Source organism: Myotis lucifugus, unplaced genomic scaffold, assembly GCF_000147115.1.
Source record: "Myotis lucifugus unplaced genomic scaffold, Myoluc2.0 scaffold_4, whole genome shotgun sequence".
Taxonomy (NCBI): domain Eukaryota; kingdom Metazoa; phylum Chordata; class Mammalia; order Chiroptera; family Vespertilionidae; genus Myotis; species Myotis lucifugus.
Window position 1 is genome coordinate 2,464,014 of NW_005871052.1, and position 20,636 is coordinate 2,484,649.

Genomic DNA, 20,636 nt, shown 5'->3' on the forward strand with positions numbered 1-20,636 from the left:
TTAGGACCATTAGTGGCTTTTAATAAAATCAAAGTTCTTGCCTACTTGAAAAGCTTTTATTATCAGTCTGTCCTATTCACTAGTCCTAATCATATACCCTCTATTTGTCACATCATATATATCTATACTTTTTTACTTTTACCTCTTTTTTCTTCTCAATGACAGTGCTTTTTATCCTCTCCTATCCACCATCCAAGACCATTTCAAGCTTTAACTGTAGCATAGAATGCTTCCCCAACTATCACCACTTCACTGATGTCTCCAGTCATTAAATGATGTAGCTTGTCTGTCACTCATGACTGAGCACATTATCATGTCCTCTATTTTATTGTTGTGAATGTTTTAATCTGTGCTAATCTTATTTTCTGAATAATGTTGCAAATTCTAAAATAGCAGAGGACCAATACATTCTATATCTCTCATTACATCCAACAAATTTTGGGAGTGTATCAAATGAGTTTTAAAGGATGTAACATATGGCTTGAATTTTTTTTCTGTAATGGTGCAATGGTGATGACACAAGTAACTTCTGGAAGAACAGAGATTGAGTTTAGGTGAACATAATCCATAATTTTAATTTCTTGCTTCAGTAGTCATAGTCAATAGGTCACATAAAACAGTGCGCTATCACTTATTGACAAATTCAAAGGCTCAATGAACACTTCCTTGACTTTAGGAATACTGACTATATAACTGTCAATTGAACATTGACCACAACAGACTATAATTTCTATATGTGTTCATTTGATTTTGGCAGCTTTCAATAATTCTGCTGAAAGTGAATCTCAAGTTGTAAGACCAGACAGCACCTGCTCAAATGGCTAGCATATAACTACAGGGATGCTGGGCGTTCACAGCTATTCAAGAAGGGAGGGGTACAGAGAGGCCTAGCCTTGCACTCAGCTCAGAGGTGCAGGGAAGAGGCAGCTCCACTGCAAGCAGCCATCTCCACTCCCCCTCCCTACTCCTGGGTCTGGGCTGGGGCCAGGGACTGTCCGGAGCTGATCTCGGGCTCCCATTGGCCGCTGTCTTTTGTGACGTCACGATCATGATGAGAATTGATGATCGGACACGCTGATTTCATTGTGTGAAGAGGCAGTGGAGACCCAGGAAAAATCTCGCTGAATCCTCCGGCCCCAACAGTGGCCTGATCTGGGATCCTTGATCCCTCCTGTGACTGCATCACGCCCGAGGTAAGCACCCAGATTGGGTGGGTGTGAAGGGCGAAGGAGGGCAAACAAGGCACCTAGTTAATGCTCTGCCCAGTGGGGGGACTGTAGGTTCAGAGGCCTAATGAGGCTGACAACAAACTGGTGCGGGTTTGGGGGAGCTAACTGCCTCTATTTCCTGAGCGGAGGCTGAAGGCAGCTTGAGGTTCCAAATGAGCTGAGAATAGCGATACAGTGGGCACTGCCAGAAAGCAAAGGATTTTGCTCCGAGATAAGGCGACTTTGGGGATGAGCTTCTGGCCCCGGAATAGGAAGAAGTGGCGCCTCTGCCTCGGAAGAAAGGAGTGGTGGAGGGGAGGGGGTGAATTCTATCACTTCTAGATTTCACTGGACAGTAGATTTCTCATAACCCCACTCAAACGCACCGAGGGTGCTGCGCCTGCGCACTAACAACTTGGAGGGGGGCAGTTCTTGGCGAGGAGAATAGGCTTGGAGTATGCGCAAGCGCTTTTTCCATTTCGCTGGAAGGGGTGGGGTTTAGCTCTGCCTGGGCAGAATAGGGGGAGGGTTAGGGGTTGGCCCTGTGATGTTACAAGTGCCAGTTGAAGAGAAATCTGCCAGTTACTTTTGAAACTGGCTTACTGAGTATACCCAGACCCAAAATGGGCCTGATGAATTTAAGAAGGCAAATTCTTAATCTACAGATATCAGGTTTGGAATAATGCAAGGAATTCACAGAGGTATTTGTGGAATAGAAACTACTGAGATGAGAAACAATTTGGAGAAAAAGAAACACTAATTATTCAAGTGAATCAAACTTTTATTCTTCAAGGAATTCTGATTTGGAGTGCCACTCAGTGATTGTGAAACTTAAACTCTTTGGAGAGAATCAGGGTGAGGTCCATTTTGGAGACTCAGAATTCTAAGACATTTTTCTTTCTTGTCTTTTGTTTTTCTTTTTGGAACTATCTCTTATAAAGCCTTGGTCTCTGTTTCAGGTTTGGTGCTAAGTCCTTCTTTCTTCTTCCTCTGTGTCTCTGCTAGAACCACCAATGGCAAATCCTATTTTGAGAGACCACGTCCAACTCCCCTTCATTGGGAGAGGCTACATTACTCAGAAACTGTGAGAAACAACCTGCCTGCCTGTCCTTGGTGGATAAATTGCACAGTAGTGTTAATTTTGCTCTACTCTTTGATCATGAAGTCTTGAGTATTTCACAGCAAAATTTGGATTTTTCTTCATTTCTCATAGTTAAGGGGTTATCAAGTCCTGGTGAATTTTCCTTTGAAAGATTTCTGATACCATTTTTCTCTTATCAACACCCATCCAGTCACATCAAGGGCTTCCTAGTTATCCTTCCCTTGTGCCCCAAATTCCTGCCAGACTAAGTGTCCGTGAACACTTCTTTCATCAAGTCATTTTTCTTCACCAAAATAATATTGGTTCTCTATAATCTATTTTTCCAAGCCCAATTCCACTTGGATTGAAAATGGCTTTATAATCTGGTTTCATTGTACCAGAGGTACCTTATTTTACTTTATTCTTCACTGCATGACTGTCCTTAATGTCCCCTAAACAGTCTACCTCCAGAATTTTGCTCCTTACACCACTACCACTCTCTTCACCTAGGATGCCCTCTCTTCTGCTTATTCACATTTACCCACTTTGGAAGCTTAGCTCAAATTACACTTCTCCAAAAGTACCTTCCAAGTCAAACCCAACCCTTATTAAGCTCAACTTTTCTAGAACTTTTACATAATTTCTTACATTTGTAACTTTCTGTTTGCTTTATTTTCTTCTAATGTACTTGTGTGTATGTGTATGTGTGTTAGACTAGACTCCTCAACTGCATTTTAAAGGCCTTATTAAGGGTTGAGACTACGCTATCTACTTCTTTATCTTCTGCCCACAGCACCTGGATCTAGATGAGTATTTGAAATATCTGCAGCCATATATGGTCTTTGTTCTCCCATTGCTTGGGACTTGAGAAACAAAGATATATATATATATATATATATATATATATATATATATATATTCCCAAAAATGTATACACACTTTAATATCTGATAGCTTTATAATAGTGGGCGGCCTCCAAATATGTTCTGTCCATATAAACAAAACCAAAGGATCATTATCCCAGAAGTGGTTCTCTCTATAATTTTTTCAGTTATAAAAATACTAAGACTTTTTTATATTTTCTAGATTTCTTTTATATGACATTGCATTATGTATCTTATCTTAAAATCTAGTAATTATTCACTCTTTTATTGCAATATATTTTACCACTGCTGCTTTATACTATCACTTATAGTTCTCATTTGTATGTCTCTTGAACCAGAGCTATTCATTGCAATGGTTGCTATTATATAACGTATCAGTTGTCAATTTTTCTACCCCTTGGTTTCAAACTGCATTGTTTGTTCCACAGAGCTGTTTTATTTGAAAGAATGCATGACCATTATTTAAAATAGAGATTTTAAAATATATTTTACTTTGAATGCTGCTTCACTTGGCGGCACCATCCCAATATTACATCAAGGTTTGTGGTCCAGGAAGGAACATGGATGAAAAGGAGTCCAGAAGGGTATTAGAACATGTAAATTTGAAAATCATTGTTATAGTTTATTGTAAGTGAACTATGAATGTTATTTACTATAAGTAAAAAATTCTTTCTCTCTGATTTTTTTTCTCTTATTATTACCTACATTATATGAATCCCGCCAAAGTGTTTTAGGTTGTAGCCAGCTTGCATAGTAATTAATAAGAATTACCTAGACATTTACATGTAGACCAATAGATAACACTGTTCAAAGGTAGGACACTCCAGATAGAATATAACGCTTAGAAATGTGCTCCTTACTTTAGAGAGCTTAAAGTAATATATGAAAAAAATATAAGAATGTAGTGTTTGTATTTTTAGGGTTTATTTTACAATTCCTTTCTGAATGAGAGAATGACATTGGGATTGCTCATTTAAGTTGTAAGTTGAGTTGATAGAGATTTTCTAATGATAAGACAATTTCCCCATTTTACAGAGGAAACTGAAGCCCAGAGCAGTGAAGTGCCTTACCAGCATTAATGAGTGCTAATGTGTATTAAGAATTTAGTGCCAGGAATTGTGCTGACAACTTTATATATGTTGTCACATTTAAACTTCACAATATTCATAGGAGATAGTTTCTGGTATGGTTTTCCATTTTACAAATGAGGGGGAAAAAAGGCTCAAAGTAGTTGCCTTTGCTGGAACCACATAGTTACAAAATGTCACAGGATGCAAACATAAGTAGGTCTATTTGACTTTTAATCACCAAGCTATACTTGACCAAGTTAATATGTAATGATTCTTTTTGGCAGAGCTTTGGTGAGGATCTAAATCTCTGGAGACCCAGCATAATGAGTGTGTGTGTGTGTGTGTGTGTGTTATACCATAATGTTTTCCATGAAACCAATACTATTTCTAAAAAATCAGTCATTTCTGACCTTTACCAAATGGTGTATACATACATTCCTTTTTAGGTATTTTATTAAAATACTCCCTGTTAGTCTTGGTTGAAAAAAGATGGCATGAAATTGTATATAAAATGTGTTGTTAAAAATATTTAACTATGCTTTTAAAATTATATTGTACTTCCAGAAGGAATTATATTTTCATATTGTGTTAATCTCCAACAGGATAAAAAATAGTTGAATTGTTCATTTTCATTTTTCAGTGGAACCATTTATCTAAATATGAATTTGAATGTGTCTTAATATACTTCCATTGAGTAAATTATATCTAGGCATACTGGTTTGGAAGTAAACAGTAAAAATTTTGGAGAGATATATTCTACATAAAAACGGAGCTGGTGACGTTCAGTAAATTCAGAAGCTTTCACTGACACCCCGGGATCTTTCCAGTCTACATAAAATCTTAAGGCAACAAATTGAAACCTATCTTTGAAAACAGAGTCATTCTTATGCTAGCTAGTAGCAAAATTGTCTGGGTTAACCAGAGATCTAGATACATGGCAAATGAATAAATGAGATTATACTGTGTCAATTGAATGCTATATACTTTACATCTGTAAAGAAATTCAGAAGAGGAGCTGTCCTACTTTCTTGGTCTTCTGTTTTAGAACTATGTCAATTGGGTTGATCCTTAGAATCTTTTTTGAAAATTTGTTTTTATTGTTGAAAGTATTATAGATTTCCCATTTTCCCCCATTGACCCCTTCTAGCCTGCACCCTCCCACTGCCCAGCCTTCATCACACTATTGTCTGTATCCATGGGTTATGCATATATGCATATAAGTTCTTTGGTTAATATCATCTCCCCCCTCCCTTTCCTTTGGTAAATGTCAGTCTTTTGCATGCTTCAATGTCTCTGGTTCTATTTTATTATCAGTTTATTTTGTTCTTTAGATTCCACATATGAGTGAGATCATGTGATACTTGATCTTTCTCTGACTGGCTTATTTTACTTAGCATAATATTCTCCAGCCAGCCTTAGAATCTTTAAACATGTTATTTGTCAGAGTGGCAAAATTTTTGCAAAACATTTTCTTAGCCTCACTTCCTTTGGAGTTGGGGACAATTTTTTAAAGTTCTTATAACATCCATGCAAACATGTTACTTATATGCCCCTATAGACACTTTTCTCATGTATATAAGCATTTGCACACGGTGCTTGCCCAAGTTCATACAAGTAGTAAGTGGCAGGGAAGGACTTTAAAACAGAGGTTGCACTCTTAACTATTAGGTTAAAGGTTGGAGAGCTAGAATGAGGCTTCTCTCCTTTATAATTTTTAAAAAGTGTGTATGTTCATGTGTGTGTGTTTCTCCCTAACTTCTCTCTTTCTGAGTCTCTAAAACCAATGGCATTTTTTCTGTCTCAGTGGAGATAACAAATTTTAATAAAAAGACTGTCGTTTAAGAGAAAAGGATCATTGTGTTGACCTCCACTGGCTTCATTGGCAGAAAGCATATAGACAGACTCATACACTATTCATTCCTACTGTCAAGTACCAAGCAATGGTGAAAGCATTTCTGGATTGTGTTTTGTGAACAAACAAATTATGATATAAGTTTTCTACTCCACTAATATATTGTTTTAACATATTTCTTTATATATATTATACTTTCTTGCTTGGTTAGCTTAGTCTACTTAAGGTGTGCTATGAGGATGAAATAGCTATGTGGTTTAGGAAAGTAGTTATGAGACCCATTCTCCAAAGAGCTTTGCCCTTTCATAGACCAAATATGTGCTGTGTTGAAGTCTCCTCAGACTTGACTCATCCCCACTATTCTTAGACAGCATGAAGTTATTTTTGAATATGTATGTAAATTAATGCATTAATAGTCAGGCATTTTGTTTAGAACCTATACTAGTAGGCTTACTTTTAGCATCAATTAATGCATAAAATATGCTAAAGATCAGTTTCAGTTCTTTTTCATTTTTCCAGATAGTAGTACTTAATGTAGAGAGAAACTTTTTTCTTAATCTCAGCATTGTGATGTCAAACAAATTTATTTTTCTGGTAGTGTTTGATACATCTTTATTTATTAAATACTTGCTACACAAAGTGTATTCCTTGGATTAGCAACATGATTACCTGGGGGACTTCTAGAATTGCAAAATCTCTGGCCCCTCCCAAGAGCTACTGAATCAGAATCTGAATTTTAATAAGATCCCCAGGTGATTCATATACACATTAAAATCTGGGGGAACTGATGTAAAGTGAAATATGTCTTCTTGTACAGCTTTGAATTCTAAGAGTTGGTAGTCATAGAAAAAACTCTGAATTTTCTTTTGTCCATTTTCACATGTATAAAGAAATATGATAGTGATGGCTTTACCATTGAAATGATATTTATCCAAATTATTTGACTTGTCAAAAGAGTGTTATAGAAGAGTATACACTTAGTGGCCAGATTATTATAACCACCTGACATTTGTAGGCAAATTAGCTGTACACTGCATCGTATGGGATATGGAAGTCGAAGGCCTGTTCAAGCACCTTTGCTGTCTGCAGTTACCAATATAAAACGTCTCCAATTCGCACAGGAACACAAGGATTGGACAGTCGAGCATTGGAAAAAAGTCATGTGGTCCGATGAATCAAGTTTCCAGTTGCATCATGCAGATGGCAGAGTGAGAATTTGGCAGAAACAGCATGAAAGCATGCACCCCACATGCATGAGTACTACCCTTCAAGCTGACGGGGGCAGTGTTATGGTTTGGGGTATGTTTTCCTGGCATGATTTGGGCCCTTTAATTCGTGTGGAACAACATCTGAAGAGCACAACATACCTAAGTATCATTGCTGATCAAGTTCATCCTATCATGTTGATGGCGTATCCCAATGGAGATGGCTTCTTCCAACAAGACAATGCGCCATGCCACGGTGCTCATATTGTGCAGGAGTGGTTTCAAGAACATGAGGGAGACTTTACCTTGCTGAGGTGGCCCCACAATCACCAGATCTCAATCCAATTCAGCATTTGTGGAATGAAGTTAAAAGAGCCATCAGGCAGCTGGTTCCACAACCATCAAATCTCACAGAATTGGACAGTGCTATTCATCAGGCATGGTGTCAGATTCCTCGCATCCTTTCAACATGTCGTGGAGTCAATGCCAAGAAGAATCGCCGCAGTATTGAAGGCAAAAGGTGGCCCAAGGAAGTACTGATGGGGTGGTTATAATAATCTGGCCACTATATATATATATATATATATATTCCATGTTCAAAGGCTGTTAAACCGCATTGTTTACCCATATCTTCAGAAAAAAAAATCATTTCTGTTGTGGTAAACAACCTGCTTTCCTATTTATCTATTTATAATGTTCTGGCCCTCTAGCAACTTCAGCGCAAAATTATAGCTAATTTGCCTACAAATGTCAGATGGTCATAATAATCTGGCCACTCAGTGTATACATGTATCTATTGAGGTCACTGTCACTAATAGCTTCAAGAGGAGCTCTATTAATTTTATATTTGTTGCTGTAACAAATTACCACAAGCATAGTGGGTTATACAACTCATGTATTATCTCACAGTTCTGGTGGTTAAAGGTCTGAATTAGGTCTCACTGGGTTAAAATCAAGGTGTCAACAAGGCTTTCCTTTGTGGAGGCAGCTCTAGGGAAAAATCTGTTTCCTTACTTTTTCCAGTTTTTAGAGACTACCCAAATTCCTTGGCTTATGGCTGCCTTTTATCTTCAAAGCTAGCAATGGCTGATCAAATCTTTTATTATTATTATTAAGCGTATTGGTGTGACATTGGTTAATAAAATTTCTCACATCACATCATTCTGACACTTAATATTCTACCTCTAGTGTCTACATTTAAGGATCCTTGTGATAATATTGGGCCCACTCAAATAATCTAAGATAATCTCCTTATTTCAAGGTCAGCTAATTAGCCACCTTAATTCCTCCTGTATCCTTAATTAACTTTTGCCAAGGAAATTAACATATTCACAGGTTTCAGGAATTAGGATATAGATATCATGGGATAAAGAGTGGGTTCGGGACTGGGGTGGGGGAAGGGAAGTACAGTAATTGATGTCCTTTTTGGATAATAAAGCCAGTCTACAATATTTTATAGAAATAAACAATTAGTCAATGTTATGAGATGAATTGTGTCCCCTAAATTAATTAGTTGAAGTCCAAACCCCCAGTATCTCAGAAGCTGACCCTTTTTTGAAATAGGGCCATTGTAGATGTAATTATTTAAATTAAGATAGATCATGCTGGAGTATAGTAGGCTGCTAATTCAATATGTCTGGTGTCTTTATTAAAGGAGGAAATTTGGATACAGGCACACATACAGGGAAAATGTTATGTGACCATGAAGATAATCATTTACAAGATAAGAGTCTTAGAACAAATATTTCTCTCACAGTCCTCAGAAGGAACCAACCTTACCAACTCCTTGATTCCAGACTTCTATCCTTAGAACTGTTAGACAATAAATTTCTGTTTAAGGTACCCAGTTTGTGGTACTTTGTTACAGCATTCCTAGCAAACTAAGATAGTCTGGATTGTCCTTTAGTTAATATTTAAGTACCATCATTCTCAAAAGCACTTATTTAGTAAATCTGTATTGTATAACATGCTAGGTGTTGGACAAAGTGAATTAGACATTACAGAGCTATATACAGTAGACATTTTTCATAAAATAAGTTCTGAATCATGTTACTTCAAATCTCTGGCCCTCAGTTTATTCAACTGTGAAATGAGTGCACAATCTTTATAATATCTAAGGATATTTCTACTTTAAAAATTCAATGATTCCATTTATTAATTAAATTTAAGAAGTTATTAAATCCATTTTGTGATAAAAGCAAATGTCATTAATAAAAGTGGGACTGGGTGAAAAAGGTGAAGAGATTGAGAAGTACAAATTAGTAGTTACAAAATAGTCAATGGAATGTAGAGTACAGTCTGGGGAATACAGTCAATAATATTGTAATAACTATGCATGCTGTCAGGTGGATACTGGAAACAGTGTGTGTGTGTGTGTGTGTGTGTGTGTGTGTGTGTGTGTGGAGTTACTTTGTAAAATACATAATTTTCTAACCATTATGCTGTACACCTGAAACTAATACAAAATAATATTGAATGTAAACTGTAATTGAAAGATAAAAAAGTATTAAGTGCAGGTAAAGCCCTCAAAATAGTATTAAGCTTTTTTTTTCATGAAGCAGTATCATAACTACCATCCCTACTACCCATTGCCCATTTTCTAACTTTCAATTTTAAAGACAAGTAATAAAGACACTATTGAGAAAAATCTTTTTTATTTTGACTCTCTTGTTTAAGACTTACATCCGTAACATAGTACATTAATGATGTTATGAATGTAACATATGCTTAAGAAATAAATTTAAGTGAATAAACCATCAAAATATCTGTGGTGATACATCTGTATATTGGTTGTTTTTTAAAAACTGTGACTTGGAAAGTGAAGATTTATTTAGCAAAATGTTTTTCTCTTTCTCATTACTGTAAAGTGTATCGGAGCAACATGTGTTCTCAATATTCACAAGTAAATCTGTAGTTTCTAGTAAACTTGATAATATTTTTACAAATGGTTATCAGGTTACCTAATTTAAATTGTAGCAGTAAAATAATAATTGCTGAATGTGGTCATGATTAAACCCTGTGCTCAAATCTGGTTTGATCAACATCAAGAAATACAGTTGTAATGAAATACCCAAAAGCACGTTAGTTGAGTAACAACCTCTCCCTTTGTGTCTCATATGAGAAATATGACTAGGCAGGAGAAATGCAGTAAACACAAAAACATTAGGGGTCAATAGTAATTCCATTCTTCAAAGATATATATGTTTATGATTTGACAATAAACATATATGTTTTCTATCTTAATATCACAGGCTTCACATAGGGCAGTGTCTCCCAATCTAAGGTCTGCAGACCCCTAGAGGTCCAAGAACATGTTTTCAGAGGTCTGCATATTTACAACATTTTTTTTTAATTTGAGATTTTTATTTCATTGATAAATAAAAACCCATAATATTCATGCATTCATTCACACACAGAGCCTTTCCATCAGGTATAAAGACAACACATCTTTCTTTTTTTAAAAAATGCGTTAAAGTATAACTGGTTAAAAGACATATGATGAAATTAATTGAGTACACTAAGGCTGAGTTCCTCAAAAGAGACCCAAAGATATGTCTTTGGCAGTATAGGAAGGATATTTTTGGGTTTTTGTTTTCTTCTTTCAAAAAAAAGAAAGAAGGGTTTTTACCTGTTGCTATCAGATTTGGGTTGTGCTCCATGAGATTTTTGAGTCATTAAGCACTTTCTTAGTATATTGAAAGTACTTGAGGGGATAACTTTAAGCTTCCATTATTTCATGTGTGTACATTGTTTCAACATGTGTGTATATTGTTTCAACACTATATATGTATGTGCGTTTCTATATAGTTACCTACCTACCACTAAATGGTGTGCTTTGGGGAATCTTTCTCTAATCCCCAAAGAACAGGAGTACACATTTCCCCCCCTAAGTTTTTCAGACTTTTGAAGTAAAATCAGGAATAAAAGGTATAAAAGAATAAAATAGTCTATCTCTTTGCTCCCAGGTAAAACGACCCTTAAGTCTAACATGGACTACGCATTCTGATTCACAAAAAGCTAAAAGAGTATCTAGCTTAAGTGAATAAATATGGCTTAAGTGAATAAATATGGCTTTAGCCAGACCAGTGTGGCTCAGTGGTTGAGTGTCACGGTTAGATCCCTGGTCAGGACACATGCTTGGACTGCAGGCTCAATCCTCGGTATGGGTCATGCCAGAGGTAGCCGATCAATGATTCTCTCTCATCATTGATGTTTCTGTCTCTCTGCCTCTCCCTTCCTCTCTGAAATCAATAAAAATAGATTTAAAAGGAAATATGGCTTTACCATTTTTAGAAAAAAAATAAAAATTAAACTTATTGGGGTTAGATTAGTTAATAAAATTATATGTTTCAAGTGTCAAGCCCATAATACATCATCTGTATGTGCTCACCACCCAAAGATTTGTTTCCTTTTGTCACTATATATTTTATCTCCTTTACCCTCTTTAACCTCCCCTCACTACAGTAAATTAAAATGCAACCGACATTTTAAAGGTATTAACCAAATATGTGAATTGCTAGATGTTAGTGGTAAAAGCTTATGGCAATGGAAACACTTTAACTAACTTGTAAAAGATAGAAGTGATTTACTTGCACAATTTGCTTGGGGCCAGAAACATAAAAAGATACACAAATTAGGCAACCGATACGTATGGCTCAAGGTACTATTTAGTTCATCAGAAGATGCTATATGTCACTGATCATTAGCATTAGTTGTCACATATTCTGTATGAGTGTGCATGTGGGATTGTTTGTATGAAAGAGAGCTGAGGCAACAGGAAATCAATCATCCATTTGAGACTCTGTTTATGCTTCTGTTGTTCAACTAATTATGTTTGAAACTGTGGGTTTTTTCAAAAATTTTGTTATAACCTGAGTTTTGATATCTGAGTGTAAGATAAGGTATTTATAGTTTAAAGGTATTTTATTGTTTTAACATATTACCACCTTGTGATAAAAATTAATAAATTATAATTGATGAAACAATCTGAGATCTAGCATATTAACCTGATAATGCTTTTTTTAGCAAACCTTAATTCTCTTTGAATTTAGACATTAAACATATAGTACAGAAATTATGCCTGTAGATGTATATATTTTTATATATTTATATGGAAAATGTATACATAAAATTGTCTTATAATTTTTGCTCATCTCACTATATATACATATTATATATATATGTAAATATATATATATATATATATATATATATATATAGAGAGAGAGAGAGATATATATATAGAGAGAGAGAGCTTTTATGTTGCTGAAAACTATTACTAATTACATCGAATTTTAAGTATTTTTTAAATGAGGTCAGTGTGCAATTTCTTTGTGCTCTGAGAAACTCTTCTGATAGATGGTTAAAATTTCCTGTTTCATATTTCCACCTAAGTGACAGAAGCATATTATATATCTAAAATGGAAGATAAGAGATGTGGGCAATGAATTTCAGTAATTATAGCCCAATAAATAAACAATGAATACCCTTTCATAGTATTAGAATATACACTGTGTCGGTTACTCGAACTTCATGTTTAAAAGATGCCGAACATATATTTTTTTGCAATATCAGCTAATTCTGGCAAGTTAATTATAAAAGAAGGTAAATAGAACTGTTTGTTTTTTTTTAAAAAAAAAAATAATGAAATATAAATGACAGATTAAAGTGACAGCTTCTGGGAACGTATTTACTATAGCAATTCTTTTTTATTGTTGACAGTATTACAGATATCTTTCTCCCCCCCGCCTTTGCTCCCCTCCACTCAATCCCTACCCCACCCCAGGCCTTCATCACACTATCACCTGTGTCCATGGGCTATGCATATATGCATAAATGTTCTTTGGTTGATCTCTTTCCCTCGCCTCCAGCTCTACCTCTCTGAGATCTGTTAGTCTGTTCCATGCATCCATGTCTCTGGACCTATTTTGTTCATTTGATTCCACATATAAATGAGATCATGTGATACTTGTCTTTCCCTAACTGGCTTATTTCACTTAGCATAATACTATCTATTCTGTTGCAAAGAGTAAGAATTCTTCCCTTTTACAGCCACATGTTATTCCGTTGGGTAAATGTACCATGACATTTTTGTCCACTAAATCTGCTGATGGGCACTTGGGCTGTTTCCAGATTTTAGCTATTGTAAATAACACTGCTATGAACATAGGGGTGCACATATTCCTTCTGATTGGTGTTTGGGAATTCTTAGGTAATATTCCCAGAAGTGGGATTGCTGGGTCAAATGGCAGTTCTTTTATACATCTTAACATTTTATTAAGTTCAATTCCCAAAACCACCCTGACTTCTCCTCCTGTATGTTATTTTTGAAAGAACAAGGTTCAAGCAATTTGTTTGTTTTTGATGTACAGTTATTCTGATGTTTTATTTGCTCTTAGCATATGATTTATAGTTATTTGTCTTTCTGAATTTGTTCATTTGTTTTTCAAGTAAAAACTTTGTTCTTAGCTTGAGAACAATCTGATCTCTTGTGTTTCATGTTTCACCTAATTCACAAATAAAGGTGGTGCTCTGAAAAATAAAAGTATAACACCAAAACATTTTTTTCCATTAAGTTCAAAGTGTTGTTGCTTCATAAATTTGGCTGGGAGCTTCTCAGGTGTAATCTGAAACCTGGCCAGCCCCTATCCCCACACTAAGGAAGTCATGGAAAGAAAAAAAAAGAGGCAGACCTTTTCAGATTGGAAGGGGGTAGGTTTAACAAACAAGAAACTTTACTTAGTATGGTTATCTTGGGTGGCTGTAAGATTACTAGATTTGATGACTGATATTTCTGCACCTGCCTGTCGGAATCTTAGAAATTTATATAGAGGCCTTAACAGGGTTCAATCATTGTACCCAGTCCAGATAGCCTCAATATAACATTTATGTTTCAAAAATGTATCCCGGGAGCAGCTTTAGTGAGCTTGAAGGCAAGCAAAATGTACATTCAAAATAGAGAAAGGGGTGAAGATACTTTAATTGCCAAGTCCAGGTCGAGAGTCAAGTGTCAGTCATGTGTTCTGATGCCTTTTGGAATGTGTCCTGAGTGTTCATCATGGGGATTTATTAACATGTAGGTGGCTCATTTGGTGGATATCTGGCTGCATTAAAGGCAGATGCCATATCAATAATACAGGCACATACAAGAGAAAACACTTTTTTTCCATGAAGAGCCCTATTATTTGAACCATTGATTTCCCAAGTTCCTTAGGGTGGGATTCAGATCACTCAGGGTGTTCACTTGTGTTTTTATGTGATTTAATAAAGGTGACACATTAACCGATTCATCAGGTATGAGCACAAAACTTTCAATAATGTCCAAGACCATTTTATTTTATAGGATTTTTTTTAATTAGAAACTTGCCATGGGTGTCAGTGATTTATGAGCCAGGACATAGAAAATAGTAAGGATTACTCCAGACTCTTGCAGGAGGACCAAAATATCCTGACCCTACAGGGTTTATTCATGGTCATCCATCCCTGGGTTTGCCTTTGTCCAAGCCATAGGGTTAATCTCTTTAGAACAGCCTATTGTCAGTGCAAAGGGTTCAAGACCAGGGCTCATGAGCGATTACTAACCAAACAGTTCTGATTTCAGCACATTGGCTGCTATGGTTCATTCTGTTCTGAGACTTACATCTGGAGAACTGCTGTGTACACTGCTAGTTCCTATTGCTCCATGGGGGTATATTGGTTTTTGTCCCCTTTCTACAGGCATTCTTCCCCTTCTTTTGTCCTGCCACAGCATCCATACATTTTGGAATCTCAGACACATCTAACTTAAAGCATAACATTGTTTGGAACATGCTTAGAGCTTCAATCTGCTTCACAAGTATTTTTGCCTTCTCAAAGGTGGCTTGTCACTTTGATCCCCAGTCCATATGTCCCTCACCCGTTTTTAACCAAGTATCATAAAGGACAGAGACACTGTACCAGGATGGGAATAAGAGTCTTTCACAACTGCAAAGTCACTACAAAAGGCTTGCATCTCTTTCACAGCCTTAGGGGTTGGGTAAGTTTGAACTTTATCCAACACAGCTTCTGGGACAAAACACATTTTATCTGACTAGTGGAGTCCCAAAACCTTAAGGTGGTGCTTGGGCCTTGAATTTTCTGTGGGTTCGTCACCCATCTTTTACCTCACAGATGTTCCAGCAAAACCTTTAGTGTCCAGCAGCAGAAGCAAGTCTTCACATGTTAACATTATATCATCAATGTAATGGTACAATTTTACTATACAGTGTAAAAGAAACAGGGGCAAGTTTCAGAGATGCTTCAGGGACTGAAGAAAAAAAGGCTCTTTAAAAATATGAACTGCTGCAGGCAACACAAACGGATATATAAAAGAGCTATATCCCATGACATATTTTTGGGCTGTGCAGTTAGCCTTGGGAAACACTTGAAAGATTCATTATTGTCCCTTCCAGATGAAAGCAAATGGATCTGTTATAAGAAACACGTACTTGTCAGAGTCTTTCCATGAATCTCTTGGAAACCGAAGCACCTTTGTAGGAACACTTTTGCAAAAGCATCAGGTAAACCAATTAGTGTCTGCAAATGACAAGACTTAAAAATGGTATTGGTTAAATATCTGATGAAAGTTCACATACACAAACAAAAACGATGCAATTGACAAGTAAGTCTAGCTATGTTTCAATATATATGTAAAAATTATGACTGATGACTTTATACCAGGACATAGCTGTTTTTAAAGAATTTCATATAAATATACCCAATAGGAAATTTAACATTACTTATATATGAGACTAGAAGCCCGATGCACAAAATTCATGCAAGAGTAGGCCTTCCTTCCCCTGACTGCTGGCACTGGCTTCCCTCTGGCACCTGGGACCCGGGCTTCCCTCACAGCCCCGGCTTCATCCTGAAGGTCTTCAGAAGGACTTCTGGTCTAATTAGCATATTATGCTTTTATTATTATAGATTGCTTTCCATAAAATTTAACTTATTCAAAGTTACATAGTTGTAAAATGAACTTAGCTCTTTTAATAGAGAAGATTCCGTTTTCTTTTTTTTTAAATATATTTTATTGATTTTTTACAGAGAGGAAGGGAGAGAGACAGAGAGTCAGAAACATCGATCAGCTGCCTCCTGCACATCTCCCACTGAGGAGGTGCCCGCATCTCAGGTACATGCCCCTGACCGGAATCGAACCTGGGACCCTCCAGTCCGCAGACCGACGCTCCATCCACTGAGCCAAACCGGTTTCGGCATGATTCCGTTTTCTTAAGTAGTCAAAGACTTAATGGAAACAAAACACGTACTCTGTTTTTAGGCAGCTATCATTTAAGGTAAAGAAAAACCTTTGTTTATAATTTCTTATTAAAAGAAGACCAATAATCTAAGAAATCCTTGTCTTTTTAAAAGAGAGAAAACCAAATTCTTATTTTGTACTAGTGTAACTTGATATTTAAAGTCTCCTTTTTTCTTTTTAAACTAAATACATTTCAATCTAAGTTTGATCACACATAAAATTACTTTTGAAGAATCCTTTTCTATAAATCCAATGTGGGATTTGTCCCAGAGGTGATTCTTTTCCCAAAGCTCATTTCTTCTTTCTCTTGGTTGGCTCAACTTGTTATATCTAATTAGGATTTGTTCTATTTTTCTCCTTTCTTATTCTGGAACAATAATTTTATTTTAGAATAAAATTACTTTATCCTTTTCCCTTCAATTGAAATGCATCTCTATTCCTCATACCTTCTACCAGAAACACATATCCTACTTTTTATATACAGTCATTTTCTTTTATCATCGTTTCTAATAGTTTTGTAAAAACAAAAGCAAACAAAACACACACAAAAAAACTTTAGCTCTTTTATATATAAGTGTTGGCTACTGCAATTTGTATTTTTAAAAAGCCTTTTATTCTTCAGTCTCTGTGGACAATGTTTTGGTTATCTGCTGGGATGTTTACATTTTAAAAACATGATATGATTTTCAACTTCAAAGAACAGAAAAATAATGTAAAGTTTGTCCTAGGCATTTTGGGAATAATTGTTATTTTAAAATTTCCTTTGTATTAGGAATCTGATGGCATGGGGCAGTTTATCTCTTTACTCAATCAATCATCATTACATCCTCCTCTTCATTTAACCACTTTTCCAGAGTTTTTACTTTTTAGATCCCATCTCTTAGTTCTAATCCTGCTTTCCCAAAAACTTTCTGGATCTTAATCTATAGCATTTTTTGTTCACCTGTTTTTGCAAAACATCACTCTAAGGTCTCAAACTTATTACCTAACTCTTCCACTTTAGCTGCCAGCCCTGAAGCTAGCATAGTAGTGAATAACCACATGGCCTCTAATCTAAGATCTTTTTTCAACTTTCTAACTTGAATTTTAGTCTCTACTTGGGCACCAGTGACCAGCTGAAATGTCCACAGTAGAGGCTAACCCACTGTGGTAATCATTTGTTTTCCTTCTTTGCCACAGTGTTTGTTCCTCAAACAAATGCCTTCAAGCAACTGGTGTTTGTGTGGTGTCCCAACAGGGGCATAGCAGCCCACAAGCACCTGTTATGTGGGCCATCCCTCCCCACATAGATGTCCATGGCCAATGTGGGATTTGTCCCAGAGGTGCTTCTTTCCCAAAGCCCATTTCTTCCTTCTCTTGGTTGGCTCACCAATTGTTGCTTCACAGACCATGTCTGGAGTTCCTCAGGTATAATGAGAAACTGGCTCCTGTGTGCAGATAGCAGAAGAAAGGCTGATCACTCCAGATTTGGAGATGGCAGTCTTCATAAACAAGGGGATTTACTTTCTAAGCTTACCTTGGGTGGCCTTAACTGGACTCAGTCATCTACCTACTCTAAATAGTCTCAATGCAATATTTCTATCTCAAAGCTGTATCCTTGAAGCAGTTTCTAATATTGAGGAATGTAAACAAAATGTACGTTCCAATGACAGAAGGGAGGATGAGGAGCTTCCAATTGCCAGGGTCTAGCTCCTGGGTTAGGTGGTGGTCATATCTTCTGATGACTTCCCCTAATAGGGTCAGTTCATTATTCTATGCTGAATTAAACTTTGGATAATAAAACACAGTTAAATAACTTAGTTTTTAATAAGAGAATCCTCCTACTTTAATATGCTATGCTGTTATTTTTAATATTAAACTTACATTAAAAATTATGAGAAGGCATCTGCATACATGGGCATGATACCCATTGGTATTATGCTTAATTTTTGTATTCTCCAAATTTTTAAAAGATCAAGCTCTTATTACCTAGAAGGACTCATAAAAAAGAAGGAACTTTTACCCTTTACAACAGCATGGTTGGAACTGGAGGGCATTATGCTCAGTGAAATAAGCCAGTTGGAGAAAGATAAATATCACATGATCTCACTCAGATGTGGGATATAATGATCAACATAAACTGGTGAACAAAAATAGATCCAGACACACATGGCAGGGGAGGAAGAGGTTCTTGATCAACCAAAGGACTTGTATGCGTGCATATTAGCATAACTAATGGACACAGACACTGGGGTGGTGGGGGCTTGCTCTCAGAGGTGGAAGTGGCCGGGGTGGGCATCAATCAGGGAAAAAGGAGACATATGTAAAACTTTAAACAATAAAAAAGAAGAAAAAGAAAAGATTAGTCTCTTTTACATGATTACAATAATAATAAATAATTTCTTCATTTGAGGTTTATTATAAACTAGAGGCCCAGTGCACGAAATTCATCCACTGGTAGGGTCCCTAGTGGCTGGCGGCAGCCGGCCGGGTACTCCCTCCCTTCCCCCAGCCACCTGCAGTCATCCAGGGCCTCCCTCTCTTCCCCTGGTCGCTGCCACTGGTCAGGGCTTCCCTCCCTTCCTCCAGCCACCTGCCACCAGCCAGGGCCTCCCTCCTTTCCCCTGGCTGCCACGCCCCTTGGTTGAACTCCCGAAGAACTCCTGAGGGGACAATTTGCATACTGTGCTTTTATTATATAGGATGATGTGGGGGTGGCTTGGTGTATATTATTCCTTGTAAGATTTATCAATTGGTTATAAAAATATTAACTATTAACCAAAATAGCTTTCACATAGAACATAGTTTACCAAGAATATAATTCATTATGTGAAGAAGAGCAGGAGAGGTTTTATAGCCCATCTTCTAGATGAAACTGAGTACCAAGAATCAATTATTTCTCTTAGGGTCATAAGACTAGCAAGTAGTGAAACTTAATAGGAGTGGAGGTGTTCTGACTTTTAATGTAGTGCTCCCACTCCATCATTCCAAAAGGCTACCTGAATTTCTGTTTACAGGCATGATGGAGTAACTAATAGAATTTATCCTGTCATCTTAAATATCTACAAAGAAAAATTAATAAAAATATATATGAAATAATGGATTTCAGCTATTTTTCAAAAGGCAGCACAGGACCATAAATCCTGAAAGAAGTGAAACAAATAAGATGAGTCCTGTGATTGTTCCACTGACAACCTGGAAAAGTTTCCAGACCATAACCAAGGGAAAAGGGAACTCATCCTGAAAGACTCTGAGTTGAAGAGCCAGAGTTTAGATTTCAGGGAGGACTGGATGGCTAGAATTTGAAGGACCGTGTATCGAAGAAGAAAATGCTCATGGCAGAAAACTACACATTGAGAGAATTCTGGGAATTTGTAGAGGGATCCCTCAAGTTTTTGGCTGAATAATGATTAGTGCTAATATGTGAGTAAACTACTGAGGACAGGGAAAGATCCACTAGAAATAATCAGGCAAACATTTCTCAGAGGTCACATAGGACCAGGAATAGAAATATTTCATATTCCTAATAACCAAATTGGAAAACCTTATATTTCATGGAATATCTAAGAAGCTCCTCAGAAGGGTATTGCCTCAGTAATGTGGCAAATTAACCCTAAACTAAAGGCAATTCTGGTTTACAAAAGCAAACCTCCAAAGAATCTAACTATTCCAAATAACTTTAAATATATCTCAGAACAAAGCCCACAAGTAGTTAAAGAATAAAAAAATTATCCAGTATGCAGCAATAAAGTTTATATTATCTGCAAATAAATGAAAAAATCAAGCATGCGAGTAGTAAAATACAGTCCACAGTATGGTGAAAAAAACAATTATAAAAACCGAATGAATAATAATAGACTAGTACAGAATTAGTAGAGAATAATGTTGAAATAGCTATTATAACTATATTCTTTATGTTCAAGAAAGTAGAAGAAAGCAACAACATGATGAGGTACAAAATGGAAGATTTATTAAAAGACCTAAATTGAAATTCCAGAGAAAAAGTACAGTATATGAAATGACAAATACAGTGGGTGGTTTTGACAGCAGATTACCCACAACAGAAGAAAACGTTTGTGAACT

The 20,636-nt window shown here is 36.4% G+C and overlaps 1 protein-coding gene across 1 annotated transcript in view; it reads left to right on the top strand.

The window, feature by feature from the left end:
• The first annotated feature begins 1,047 nt into the window (after positions 1-1,047).
• Positions 1,048-20,636, top strand: part of HDX (highly divergent homeobox) — a 137,713-nt gene continuing 118,124 nt past the window's right edge. The window contains exon 1 of the mRNA XM_006082808.3: positions 1,048-1,193. The gene's annotated coding sequence lies outside the window, so the exon portion shown is untranslated. The remainder of the gene's footprint in view (positions 1,194-20,636) is intronic.